The sequence below is a fragment of the Anas platyrhynchos genome, chromosome 3 (assembly GCF_047663525.1).
Source record: "Anas platyrhynchos isolate ZD024472 breed Pekin duck chromosome 3, IASCAAS_PekinDuck_T2T, whole genome shotgun sequence".
NCBI classification, from domain to species: Eukaryota; Metazoa; Chordata; class Aves; order Anseriformes; family Anatidae; genus Anas; species Anas platyrhynchos.
The window spans coordinates 1,034,471-1,049,718 of NC_092589.1; the positions used below are offsets into that span (position 1 = coordinate 1,034,471).

General features: G+C 40.5%; 1 long non-coding RNA gene across 1 annotated transcript; it reads left to right on the plus strand.

Annotated features, from left to right (window-relative positions):
• The first annotated feature begins 7,111 nt into the window (after positions 1–7,111).
• LOC140002064 (uncharacterized) lies at positions 7,112–13,276 on the plus strand. Its single transcript, XR_011807910.1, has 2 exons — positions 7,112–7,657; positions 7,896–13,276. It is a non-coding gene; the product is annotated as an uncharacterized lncRNA (long non-coding RNA).
• The last annotated feature ends 1,972 nt before the right edge of the window (positions 13,277–15,248 follow it).

Below are 15,248 nucleotides of genomic sequence, written 5' to 3' on the forward strand. Positions count from 1 at the left end.
TTGAAATTATTTTATTAATCAAGTAAGCAGACACAAGCAAAACAGCGCTGGGTGGCTGGGGAGTCTCCGCTCCACCACAGCACGCAACTTCCCCTTTCCAGTGTCGCTGTTTTAGAGCATTCAAGTTCTGGCTTGTCGAGACTTGACCTGTCGACTTGTCGACTTGTCGAGACTTGTTCTGAGGCTGCGCAGTCTGTTGTTGGGGGTCGTTATTCTTCCTCCGGTGATCATGCGTTGTGCTTGTGTTCAGGTGGGGGCAAAATAGGATGTCTTACGGTGGGTGGGTGGTATCTTACAAAATCCTTGTTTTAACAAGGATGTTTACCCAACCCCCCTTCCCCATTTGTCCCCATGTTACAATGCCATGAGTTGTGAAACCTTATCTCCTCAGTAGATTCTTTAAATTCTCAAGGACAATGAACAAACCCCTACTAATTTATCACACCTAACACACTGACGGAAACGTCGGCATTGAGTTGCACCTGGCTCATGATTTGCCAGTGTTTGCCTAGAAAGCTCCATGGTTTATATAGCATAGATAGATCCTGAAACAATTGAGAAAAGTTAGACTTGGAGCACTGTGTTCAGCAGTTCTGGGCTCCCCAGTACAAAAAAGACAGGGGTCTCCTGGAAAGAGTCCAGCGGAGGGCAACAAAGACGATAATGGGGCCTGGAGCATCTCCCCTGTGAGGAAAGGCTGAGAGACCCGGGGCTGTTCAGCCTGGAGAAAAGACTGAGAGGGGATCTCCTCAATGTGTATAAATATCTGAGATGTGGTGGACAGAGGGATTTGGCTAACCTCTTTTCAGTGGTTTGTGGGGACAGGACAAGGGGCAATGGCCACAAAATGGAGCCCAGGAAGCTCCGCACCAACATGTGAAAGAACTTCTTCACGGTGAGGGTGACGGAGCACTGGGACAGGCAGCCCAGGGAGGTTGTGGAGTCCCCTTCTCTGGAGATATTCAAGGCCCATCTGGATGCCTACCTGGGCAACCTGCTCTAAGGAACCTGCTTTGGCAGGGGAGTTGGACCCGATGATCTCTGGAGGTCCCTTCCAACCCCTACAATTCTAACAAAAAGGACTGGTTCATATTCATACTGGTGCCACAGTGGTGGAAGACGCTTATTAGACTGGCCTAGAAACCTGAAGTAATGTGCTCAGGAGTGCTAGCTAGTATCCCAAAAACTCAGCCCTGTAGAATGCAGTCACGGGAGAAAGATGACAATGCACTTACAACAGATTAGGAAAAAAGCTAGGAAGCAGAAATGGATATTTTTATGGTGTACTCTTTTGAGCACCTCAGAAGTTCTTGTCACCTGTCTTGTCTGTGATTCCTCAACTTCATGTTCATTATATAAAGGATTTCTCAAAAAGTCATTTTAGAGAACAAGAAAAGCAAACCATATACACAATCCCATTAAAAATGTCAAGCACAGATAAAAAACATCATACGATGGGTGAACAATGTCTGACAGGTAGGGCTCAGAGGGTTATGTTAAATGGGGCTACATCAGGCTGGTGGCTGGTCACCAGTGGGGTCCCCCAGGGCTCCGTTTTAGGGCCAGTTCTTTTCAATGCTTTTATAAACAATTTGGATGTAGGACTAGAAGGTGTTTTGAGCAAATTTGCTGATGACACTAAACTTGAAGTTGTTGGCTGTTGAGGGTGGAAAGGCCTTGCAGAGAGATCTGGACAGATTTGTTATAAATGGCTCAGGATTCAAATTAGGATTAAATAAAAAAATAGGATTTATTAAAAGAATATAAAGGAATAGAGGTAAGCAAACAGCGCTGGGTGCACCGGGAGTCTCCGCTCCACCAGGACGCACACCAGTTACATCAAGCAGCTGATTTTTATGCACCTAGACTAATACATATTCATTACTACTTCTAAAAAAATAGATTATTATAATTAGCTTCCGGGGTCCAGTCCCTCCTACTGGAGCATGCGCATCAGTCTCCTCTGGGGGTCTCTAGGGGTCTTTCATGCTGAAGGCTCGTAGTCTTCCTCTCACCCTTTGTACTCACTCGGCACCATTCCAAGTTTATGGAACACTCTCTACAGGTCTTGTCTCCCAGCCGTCCTTCAGCTTCTTTTTCCTTCCTCTTAATCTCTTGGCCCCCCTGGCCAGATACCAAAGATCCGCATAGTATCCCATAACAGTCACTAGTTGTTATCAGTTGTTCTGAAACTCCCAGACATCAAACACAAACAGCTTTCTTATTTGACGCTTCACGAGTAATTAAAACTTTCTTCCCCAGCCATTCACAGACACATCTATAGCAGTGTTAAGTTAATCTCGAAGAAGACAGGAAAAAAAGGCTGTAACTGTTAGAAATAGAAGTCCGGAATAACAAAAGCAAACAGGTTCATAAATTTAAGGAGTGTTTTCTGAAGACCTGATAAATTGACTAGAATGAGGGGGAGACTGGGACACACTGCATCTGTGGTTCAAGAATTAAATTGCCAGTGCAGGACCCAGAGGCAGACAGGATTCAAACAGAATTGTTCTTTATGGACACGAATTGTTAACACATTCCTCACAATGCTCATCTTCTGTTGGTGATGTATGAATCTGAGTAACAGGTACTTTTGGCTGCAGGAGCTGTGTTCACAACTCTTACTGCTTGGAGCAGACTGCACAGAGAGTTGCACTAACAGCCTGCTAGTGATATGCAGATCAGAAAGTTGGGAAACTGGGTCATTTATGGGAGCTGTCAATCCATGCCATGATGGTGTTGCAACTTGGATTATTGAGGGCTCTTTTTGTAACAGAGTTACTTACTTCCTTGACACATTAGTGAAAGTCTTCTCTCAAGACTATGGCTCTTGCTAATACATGACACAAATGGAAACAATTTCAAATACTTGCCAGCAGGCTTTGCTTCCTTTTACCTTCATGCGGATTTTTCCTGTAGCCTATGTAGTAGGGAATATTGTGTTCAGATAAATAGGGTTTGGGCAACAGGCTGTTATTTACTTCCAATATTTTACCGCACTTCAAAACTCTTACTTGAAAACTACTGTAGAAGTTGAAATGATGCTTCAGGTCATAGTTTGATCTGTGGAATTATGAAACTCCTTGTGGTATTTGATTAAGGAGGCATTGGGGAGGCATTGGGGAGGCAAGGACAATCCCCAGACAAGGACTGTATATCTCGAAACAAGACGCTGCAACTCATGATAAGGAAGCGGCAGACGGACAGAGAAACAAATGGAAGGACTATAAATCTCAAAACTGGACATTGGAATTTGTTATAAAGGTACAACAAATGGAAGAATTAGCAACAACCAGCGCTTGCAATTAAGAAACATGCCAGCTCAGCAGATTCCTGACCAAAGGTGAAAAGTACACTGTGAGGAAGACTCGGGGTCTTCCTCCCAAAGACCCCTGCCCACATCCCAAAGACCCCTGCCCACAATTCTTGGGAGGCTCTATGCAGGTGCAAGGTGCCAAAAGGCTAATTAGCATGAGAAGCGAGGGAAGGGGGGGATAGGTAAGGAATATGTATAGGCGCTTGTAGAATATTGAGAGATTGATTGTATAAATTCAAGACTGCTTTCCGCCTTGGGTATGCACGATAGGTGGAGAGATCCCCTGTGCATCATCCAGCGCTGCAATAAAGACTATACCACTTAAAGGAATTTCGGCTTCGATCTTTGAATCATATTTGAACACTTTCTTTCTGTGATCAAAAAGCTTCCTTAAACAAAGCCTCAAGCTCAATTACACCAGTGTGTTTTTAATTTTCTACGGCTGGTTATTTCTATAGCAATACAGAATAACACTGCTCATAATTCCTGAGGTGGGGGGAACTATACCAGCCTCTGAAAGGGTGCTAGCAAGCACCTCTAATTAGCTGAAAGCTTTTGAGGTATCAGCCCATTGTTTTTTCAGGGAGGGGGGGAATGGGAGCCATACTTTGAAACTGAAGTGCTAGGTGCTTAATAAAATGGGTCTGCCAGAATTGTAGGTGTGGTGCTAAAATATGAAGCCTGGCATGGTGGTAGGCCTTGGTGAATCACTGGATCCATCTTTAGGTGTTGCAGAAGTGGGATAATTTGATCCTGCTGTAATATGAATAGTATTGAAATGTCCTACCAACTGAATTAGCAATGTTAACAACTATCTGCGACTCAACTAGAAAATAACCTGCAATCTCATGTATTTGCAATTCACTTTATAAACTCATTGCCATCCATGATGATGATGATGATGTAGAAACACCGAATTCAGGAATAAGGTTTTGTAAATTGATATCATGTTGTCACTATAGTATTTCAGTGAATTGGAACAGCAGAATTCCATGGGTAGTACTTGTTAAATGTACTTGTCAGCTGGGCTCTTAATTGCATGCCAACTACGATAAGACAACAAAGGTATACTTACTGGTGTATTTATATTGGTGTATTTATAGACGAAAGAAGGGAGTTTGCAGCCACTTTATGTACCTGTGTAGAGGTTCAGCTACGTGTAATTGTTTTCAGATTGTATGTGCAAAAAGAAGGATTTGGCAGCATTAGCCACTGCTGCCACTGTACAAATAAAGACTGTTGTGCCGTTGTACTGTTTACATTAACTATAAATACACCACAGTAGAGAGAGACTAGAAATTCCAAGCTTTTACTGAAGAGTCATACTATAGTTCTTTTTTTTTTTTTCTTAAGCCAAGCACAGCAGGGAGTCTGCAGACAAAACTTTGAGTGTTGTCTGCTTTAGAGCAACATCCAGCATCATAAGTTCTTGTGGAACATGACTGAGCACTTTTATCTGGTGCTTTTTCTTGCTGTAAAGATGCACCTGTAATCTTTTCTCTGAGCTTCAAGTTTCAACATATTTCGTGTCCAGCTAGTAAGAGCATGAAGTCTCTCAACTTTAACTAATTTCCTCAGCTGGTTAACTATATAGTTATTTAGCATTAAAATATTTGTCAATGTATGCACACGTGTGCATATGTGCACAGTCTTGTCTGCACAAAGATCCAAATGTATCCTGTTCTGTCATTTAAAGAGTGACAAATATGAATTACTTATGATGTAGATATGATTGACCTGTATTTTCTAGATACATAGTTGTGGTCTGATCAGCTAATCTGAATATCAGCATCAAGTAGATTCACAGCTCAATGGCCGTTTTCTCCTAAGATGACCAGCTTCATTTTCTCTTCTTTTGAGAGAAATGGAGTTGAGTAACTTTGTGTGACGAGAATGCTCTTTTCTGTAACCTTTTTGTCTCCTGTAAACTTAAGAGTAGAGCATGGTTCTTTCATCTCTGAAAAGTGAAATGACATATTCCTTTTAAATCATTATTTTGGGGAATGGTCTCTGCCATGCTATTGTTGCATGTTGACATACCTGAGTATATATGGAGCACCTATACAATTTTGGACTGGAGAAATTCTGGAGTTAAGTGGTAAAGAGAGCCTGTGGAAACTTCTGCAGAGTCTCATGTTCTTTTGTAATAGTACTTAATAAGGAACAGATTTGTAGGTTATCTAAGCAGATAACTCAAGAACTTGTTTCAAACTCTAAAGATTCCTTTTGAACAGCAATTTCAAGAAGTATGTATTATCTCACTACACCTCTGTCATAATATGTCAGCATATCTAGATGTCTGTTTTCTATGAAATTTGTAATCAGAGATGGATATCATCACTTTCAATACTCTGCTAATTGACCAAACTCTGCATGGAAAAACTGCAGTTGGACAAACATAGATATACCCAGGATCTATCTTTAATGCTAGGTAAATGATTTGATCTTTAGAATGGTGTCCCAGGGATGTACATGTTGCTTTTAGCTACAGGCAACAACAGAAGGCATAAGTGTTGCTTAGTTCCGTCTCCCCCCAGCGTATCCTCTGTGTCTTGCTGTAAGAACAGGTGAACTTGATGTTTGTGGACGGTACCAGCTGAAATGCTGGGTTCACCTCCCTGTGGAGAAAACTGCTTGCTGAATCTCCAGTGCATTGCAAACAAAATTAAACTTCTTGTAAAAGAAGAGATAAGGCTGCTTACCCCAAACTGGAGCTTGCGTATGTGTATTATCTACTTCATTTTTAAATTGTGTTTGTCAGGCTCTGGGGATGGCATCTGAAATAGTTTTTAAGCACTAAATTATTCTATTCTATTCTATTGTGTCTTTTTCCACCCAGAACATGAAGACCAGCTTCTTTTAGAGCCACCTTTTTTCCACGAAATCTCTCAAGAGCGAATGTATTAGCCTAAAATGTGTTTGGTAGATTGTTGTTGTTTTTTTTTTTTTTTATGTAATTCTTCTTTAGTTACCTAAGGTAATACAGTGTAGTCAGTTACAATATAAATAAATTATACTGTATCTTTTTGATTTCTCCCTCATTCCCCCAATTCCAGCCCTGTCTTATGCTTTTTGAGCCAAAAAAAAAACACTTCTATGGTTTAATGATATGAATTATTGCTTGTTTGATCAAACAATGTTTTCATTCTACCTTCTGTGCTACTTTCCCAGGAAACTGATAATTAAAAGAAGCCAGCTCAGTAGAATTTCAGACATGGCAGTGGAATCTGCTCTAATCAGTTCAGTCCCTACCACTGCATCTCGTTTTGCCTTACTACAACTGGAAAGTGATACTGATTCAGAGCCTGGAAAAGGCAGAAGTGGCCGACGTGCTGGTAAATCTCTAGCTTCAGAGTGTAGATCTACAAATGTGAAGAAAAGAGAGAAAAGAAGAAAAAACAGAGAACAGCAGCAGAGTGAGGCCAATGATGTAAAGGGATTGTATTTTCAACAGTGAGTAAGGTTGTTGTCTCATCAAGAGTTTTTGCTGTCCCTGAAAAGTCATTGGTTTTGGTTTTCCCTGTGAAAGAAGAACTACTTAATCGCAGATTACATCTTTACATTGTCCTGTCTTCTGTTTCTGAGAAGTACTTGCATGCTTTAGGGAACTGAAGCTGGAAATACACCCTTTTGTTTCAGTCATTTCACAGCTTAGCTTTCTAAATGTCTCTTTGTTTATCAAGTCTTTAGGGTGGAGTAAGCTCTGTGCACTTACAAATTGCTAAAGCAGTGTTCCATGTCATGAATGGGACCGACTCGGTCTTATCTGTTGTTTTTCATATACAAATCGGACAGAATCCGTTCGCGTTTTGCTCCTTGAGCTCTGTCGGCATTGTGTCTACAGATGTGTCTGTGTGTGGACGTGTGCCTGGGCACTCCCGGCGGCTGCTGGGCCAGCAGCTGCGAGCAGTTGTGAGCGTGGCTCGCCTACTTGGAGACCGCTTGTGTTTGAGGGAAAACTCAGCCTTTACCGCTGAGCTCCACCGGAGCCGTGAGGAGACGCTCTCCTCCATGACGAGCGCGGCGATGGAAGCCGCATTTCGCACCCCTGCTTTGACCACAAGCAGACGGCCCCCTCCACCCTCCCCAGGACTCGAGGGCGAGCTGTGCGCGTCCGTGGGGGCCGGGGGCTGCCCCCCGGTGTCCCCTCACACCCACCCCTCAACCCCCGCTCCGCCCGCGCCCTCCTGCCGCGGGGGGCCGCTGTGCGCGGCGGGGCGGCGCCGCCGAAGGTTGCGGCCGTTGCCTAGCGAGGCGCTGTCACCAGCAGCGCGGGCGGCCCAGGCGCGGCCCGCCGGCCCCTCAGCCCGCCCGGAGGCTGCCTCCCGCCGCCCGGAGCAGGTTTGGAGCGGGGAGCGACGGGGCCGGGGCCGGGGCTGGGGCTGGGGGGAGCCGCCCCACAGCGCCGCTGAGCCGGCATTTTGCTTGGTGTTTGTTTGAGGAAGTAGGAAATGGGATCTCTCCCCTCCTCCGCCCCTCCCCTCCCGCGACTGGTTTGGGTGTCATTTTGGGAGGGGGGGGGAGTCAGTAAGTTTTCAGTATCTGCTCGTGATTGCCGTGCCCTTTCTGAAATGAGCAGGATTTCAGGCTCTTGCAAAGCCTCCTTGACTGAGAATCAGCAAGAGAAGAGCAGAAGATGTGTTTGGGATCCGGCAGCATTTGATACCCATCGAGGCTTTGGAGTGTTTCTGGTAGACATTTGTAAAGAAATCCTATTCGATGCTTCTTCTTGTGCTTCAGAATTAATCCGTGGGGGGCAGTATAAGGAGCCATGGTTGCTGAAATATATAACTAATAAAAAATAGTTCCATATGGGCATAAACAGACGGATTAAAATCAGAGGAATGCTTGGTGTGTAGTAATCACAACTATTTAAAATCATACCCCCCATGTAAGCAACACGACAGCTTTCTGTGCTTCTGAAATTCTAAATACTTGGCCCTTGTAAGCAGAAGATGGCTTTCAAGCACGTGTGTGTCTATAGGTATTAATTCCGGATAAAAAGGTTTTTTTGAATAATTTCTGTTGCCTATGCATCGGTACTGTAGCAGTGAGAAAATAAGGTTCATTGTAAGTCTATGCTTTATCAAGAGTTCATTAACAAGATCTTACAATATTGTTGCTTCATCCGGCAGTATAACGTCCAAACAGAAAGTCTGACCACTTTCAGACCAAAGGTTAAGTCTGCTAGCTTAGAAGGTAATAGAAGCAAAATTAGTTTCTGCACTGGTTTAACAGTTGTTAACATATCTGCTTTTTTATCACAGTTCCTTTCCAGGGTGTAATGTTGCTTATGTGCATCACTCTTCATGCTGATAAATATTTTAAATTACAAACAAACTTTGATTATCATACTTATCCACTTATCCAAAGCATAGAGAAGCATAACTAGAAACATGGGAAAATGATATGCATAAAAGCAACAGACAAATGCAGCAAGCATAATTTAGGTGATTTAAAATGTAAGGATTTGGACCTAAGAAATATTCTGCCAAAAGTCTGTAAAAGTTGGTTTTATTATTTACTGAACTATAAAATACAAAGTTTAGAAATGTAAATTTTGCACAGTGCAGATGACACACGATGTGAAAGTAAGCAAGTCACTATCACATTCCTTCAGAGACTGATGACGTCTAGTTGCATGATAAATGTGCCTTAGGGAGGCTGTGGTAAGCTCTCATAGGACTAACATGAAGATCAGTGTTTGCCTTGTGGCCAGCAGGTGTTGGAATAATTCGTTAAGTTTTCCTTTAAGAGCACTGTGTAAAAACAATAAGGCTATGCAAAGGAATAGTAAATGTTGTGAAATAAAAGGAAGCTGATTATGCTAGGTGAAAGGCCACAATCTCCTTTAAGCACCTGCAAGAACAACTGCAAAAATGCTGATGTTTATAAAGTAGCCTGCTGGGACTATAATGAAGATGTCAAAACCTCAGGCAGGCAGCCTTTCTTTAGTCCCCTTAAACCATCTGTGGATAATGTGTGGAGGGGGGGATGATCTCAGAAACCATGTAATCACAAATTTCGTGTCTTTTAGTCTCTTAAAACAAATATAAAAACAAAGATCAAAGCCACCATCTAGACTGTGCTGATTGACTTTTTGAAGAACAGCCCAAAGCTAGCATAAGCAAGCACTCAGAGTTCTAAACAATCAGTATCAAAAAAGACTAAACAAGAACATGTTTATCTACCAAATATCTTCTTGTATCCTTTTTCTGTTTAAATCTTCAGCCAGCTGGACATTCAATTTATTGAAAGCATGCCTTCATTTACTAAGAACATGAGTATATTCTTATGGATATGAAAATATATATTTATAGACAAAGTAGAGAGAAAATACATATTAAGCTGTACATAAAATGAGGCAAATGGCTGAGAAAATATGTACTCAGGCAATGCATCAGCTGGTTATCTTTATTTTTTCTTTTTTTTCTTTCTTTTTTTTTTTTTTAAATGGGAAGTTTTTATTACAACTTATTACATAGCTTGTAAAGTAATGTAAAATCTCTGATGTAAAGTCTTATATTTCATATTGAAATGCAAAGAACCTGGAATTAAAACTACCACTTAAAGATGATATTTTTATGGAAACTTGAATCCTATCACTGTTTTTGATTCGAAGTGTTCTGAATCATTATTTCTCATAATTACATGCAAATTAACATCTCATATGAACACATGGATTTCTATTTTATTTCATTAAGAGACAGAAAATAGCAATCACAAACAAAAAGTAACTGAACTCTTTCCAAAGTCTGAAAGTCTACAGACAAAATTTGCTTTGGTCTTTCAATAACCCAAGCACTTGCCCAAATTTTTAATCTTTCTGGATCCTGCTTCTCTGCAAGTCTTCCAATGTTTTTGCTAGACATAGCCTGATTTCATATGGCAATAAATATTTAAAACAAGAACAGACCCAAAAGCACAGATTTCCTGCAACAGACACCGAGATTTAACTCTTAGTTTTTCACTAATCCAGGAGCTCCAATCGTCAAAAATAATTTACAGCCTTTTTTGTCTTGGTCCCTCATTAGCTATGCTAAATGTCCTTGGCATCAAGAAATGAAGTAGCCATTTGCTCACTGTAGTATCCTTTGAATGGCTGTAAACCAGTAACATCAGGAAAGGTACTGCTTTGCCTCATTAGATTTATTGAACTAGCAGGGAACCATTCTGTTGCATGACTGAAGTCACTATTTGACTAAGTAAACATTTAATGTATTTTAACTAATGTTTCATGCCTACTCACAGCTTACAACTATTGCAACTATATATTTCAGCCATTTTCCTTTTTTTTCCATAACTGCCTCTGATTTTCTTCAGTCTAAACAAGACAAACTATAAAAAGGTCTTGCTCTGCCAAACTGCCAACCTGCATTGGTAATTTACATATTAATAATTACATACATAAAAGAGTAAAGCATTACTTAGCACAATTCATTAACAAAAAGAAGTTTGCATGTTGCCAGAGTTGAACATCACACAAGAATTGCAAGACCTGTCGCCTTTACATTAATATGCAATGCAGGACTTCAGCAGGTGCTCTACCTCCTGAAATCATTTTCATGAACAATTCGTCATGAAAAGTACTCTGATGGAAATATAATTTGCAATAGAGACCAGTGAAAAAATCAGATGTTGTCTCTGGCAACTGTACCAAAATTTCCAGTCACTTGTATGGGTCAAAAAAAAACTTAAATCCAGTTCCATACCCTCACGTCAAATAAAAAGATAAACTTATTAAGTACTATCCATAAGGATATGAGTGTTTTTATCTGCTTTTCATGAAAAACAAAGAAAGAAAAACACACGCACCCTATCCCAAAGTATCACCTCTCCTAAGGCTTGAAATTTGCTTTTAATTGAAGTTTTAACACATCTGTGCTCCATTCCTACCTCATCTCTGTGTGCCAATGGTGTCCATACAGAAATACATACTTCATAAGAGAAAAAGAAAGATGATGACAGTTCCCTTGATCAATTTTTAGCAGGCTCCTCTAGGCAGCTGTAGCTTTAATCCCAGAGTCAGAAATTAAGACTAAATCTGTGAAGAAGTGCATTAAACAAATTTCACCCACTATGAGGGTGGTGAGGCAGTGGCACAGGCTGCCCAGAGGAGCTGTGGGTGCCCCATCCCTGGCAGTGCCCAAGGCCAGGCTGGATGGGACTTTGAGCAACCTGGTCTGGTGGGAGGTGTCCCTGCCCATGGCAGAAGGGGTGGAACCAGGTGGTTTTAAGGGCCCTTCCAATCCAAACCATTCTGTGATTCTATGAATTGTTGGAACTGTACTGTAGCATTCCAGCCAAGCTTTGTGTACTGGGTACACATGGTAAAGGTTTGGCTGCAGGGGTGAGCAGAGCCCAGCAGCTGCCTCATGTCAGAGCAGAGCTAGCTCTGGCCGGCTCCAAAAGGTTCTGGCTGCTGGCCAGAGCTGAGCCAGAAAGTTTAAATCACGAATTTAAACTTTCCACTTACCACAGCAAACTTCTATGTATGTCACCTCTTGGTTGCTTAGATCTCTTCCTGATGCACAGTAGCGCAAGGCTCAATTTTAAAAAGTCCCTTATTAGGAAACCAGGATGAATGTGACAAGGAGGGAACAGTTTATCACTTCATTCTTTCTCTAACTATCTCCCATTCTTCACTTCTAGGGCAGGACGCTCAATTCACTATAAGCAGTAAAAAAAAAAAAAAAAGGCAACAGGCTGTAGCCACCAGGAAAAAAACAGCTATGATGGAAAGCCTTCAAGGTAAATCATTAGCTCCTAGGCCTTTTTAAGTCCAGTCAACTGATCTCGTCATAAAATGAAGATGAAAGACATGGTCAATACAAATTCAGAGAATGGTAGAACAATCTGTTTCTTCAGACACAGAACGTCTGCATCCAGCTAGTTTGCAAGTAATCCATTGTGCACAGGAGGATCAGGTGGAGCAGTCAGTTTACTGCAATACCACTTTTCTCAACTTATAACTTTGTAAGTGCCTTGTTTTATCTCTGCTTGTCAAGCCTTTTGTACCAGGTATGTTTTTGTACCGTGCCTTCTGCCTATTCAGGAGAAAGCAGAATGATAAGGACAATATGCTTGCTTGCCTACTGCATGCTACAGTAGACAAATCATGGAAACCTTAAACATGGAAGTTAAAATTTTCATGAACGTCTTAAAAACAATAATAGCAAACTTCTTTAATAGTTGCTATGATCAATCTAAGCACAACTTTTAATTTCCAGACCACTTGTTTTCAATTTTTCATTTCTAGACTATGTCTTTCTAACTGTGGGATGGGAAGTGGACAATAAAATTAAAAAGAATCATGGATGGATTGAAGATAAATTAATACTGATGAAGATATATTTTTATTAACAGGCTGTGAGCTGTGTCTATTTTCAGATTAAAGTTTGCTATAAAAATACGAAGCCAGCATAAGTTTAAAGCCTTCAAATATATTTTGGGTATTTGCATAATTACACTTGCAAATTAAAATTCCACTATTAAATACATATATATACAAGCACACCTTTTTATTACTTTTTTTTTTTTAATGGATTGGCACTGGACATTTTCTGTAACAAATCTTTAAATGACGTTTAGATGTAGAGCTTAGTGATATGGTTTAGTGGAGGACTTGTTAGTGTTAGGTCAGAGGTTGGAATAGGTGATACTGGAGTCCTCTTCCAACCTAGATGATTCTGTGATTTTGTAAAATATGAATGACCGTGATTTTACCACACTTATTACAAACAATTAAATATCATGCCAAGTTTATTACATCAAGGCACATATCTTTGTTGAAGAAGATAACCACAATGCAATTTTAACATTTAAATGATAGTACCCAGCACCTCAATTAACCTAGTGCTCATGGCACTGAAAGGAAAAAAAAAAGACAAAGAACTCCATATGCATCTGCACATTTCTTAGCAAACAGCAAATTAATTCTGAGTGAGCAGTTTTGAAGTTAGATACATCATGCATTTGTGTCTCTTGGTAAGAAGTCAGTTTCTCTCGTATGCACGGTTGAGCTACAAAATAAGGAATTACCAAGCACCTGACCTGTTGTATGTCCACACAGATATGGAAATCAAGCTGAATTGTTTGCAGTTTCTATCTTTTCTAGAAACCCTAACAGAACGCAATGAGGATAACACAGGTTTAATTCCTATTTTCCAGACAAATGGCAGTCCTCCCTCTAACATAGTCTATACTTACGGGTTTAGCTTTAGACAAGTGTACTTCAGAGAACTGAAAGGATTGGCCATCTTAATGGTAACAAAGGAATTTCTCAGAATTACTGACCACAGAGATTCATAGGAGCAAAGAGTAAGAAAAGATTTTGTAAAGGTTTGTGTACTCTAGGAGACCACAATCTCTTTGTCCCCTCGCCCCCCCCACCGCTATAGCCAGAATTGCAAATGGCTCTGTAAATGTTATGGAGAGCTTTTCTGAAATCAATTCTAATAGCTTTGAATATAACTATAATCAGATTTTGTTTAAAGCTCTTGATATGTTCTTTGCACAGGATGGCTATCGGGCACATATAATTGAACATTATATAATAAAGAAAAAATACATTGGCTTTTTGTTCTAGGCACTAGTTTCCATGGACTACTTCTCATTGTATATTACCATTTTCATAAAAGCAGCTCCAAACAGTTGCAAAGACTTATATATGTAGTCATTTTTTTGCAACGCCCACAAGCTTTAACATTTCAGTTGTTCAGAATCTTACTGGCCTATGCCCCTTTCCCCAACAAAGGAAATAAGGGCACAAAAATAATTTCTCTTCTTGTTTTCTAATGTCTTAGAACAACACATATTCTACCTACACCTGAAGAGGCAACAAGTCACCAAATTTCAGGAAGCATAAAGCATTTAAGCAGGGAAGTCATGCATACACTATTTGGCATGTGTGAAAACCATTCAATTTCAAACATTCTTATCTGTATGGAGAATTTAGGCACTTCAGCAATTCCATGCAAATGGTCCAATACTGCTTTCACCATGTTTTCTCTTAAATAATGTTAACCTCATTCATCTCCAGAATCACAAAATTGGTGCAGTTTACTAAAATTTTGAATGAATTCTCCACCTATTTCCAACACTTGCTTGGAAACAGAGCTGAGAGTGACACCTTACCAAATACGTTTCATTTAGAAAAGATTAGAAGACAAAACGTAAGTTTACTGCAAGGAAGTACATAAATTTTAAATTAGTTAGAAATATTAGTACACACAAAAAGCAATATACTATTTTGAATAAATTCCTGGTGCATTACTAAGTAACTTTAGGTAAAATAATGTTTATCTAAGAGAAACACGGAATTGCTTTACAGGCAAGGAGTAACCTAAAGAGGGGAGGCTTAGTTTAGGTATAAAGAAGAAATTATTTGCTCTGAGGGTGGAGAGGTACAGCAACAGGTTGCCCAGAGAAGCTGTGGATGCACTTACCCACAGAGAAGATGTGGAACACTTCCCCACCCCTGGAAGTATTCAAGGCCAGGCTGGATGGGTCCTTGGGCAACCTGGTCCTTGGGCACCAGGGAGGTGTCCCTGCCCTTGTCAGGGGGCTTGGAACTCAATTATCTTTAAGGTACCTTCCAAACCAAACCATTCTATGATTCTGGGATTCTCACATCCTCTTTCCTTACTACCCTTTTGGAAGTCAGTACTCTTCAGACAGCTGCAGGCCCTCTTTCAACTTACATTTCTGGGAACAAAAACAAATTTTCATGTTGAATTTATGTCTCACTTTTGAGTATTTGGGCTCCTCAGTGTTGTATTTGTAAATATTTCATTTCTCTGAGTTTGCCCTTTAAAAACCAAGGGCATTAAAGATCTCTTCCTGTTTACCCATTTAAGTTAAAGCAAATCAATGAAGAATCATAGGATCTAAAGTTCTTTTGTTTTTTCCTAAAATTTTTCTTAATCCTCAA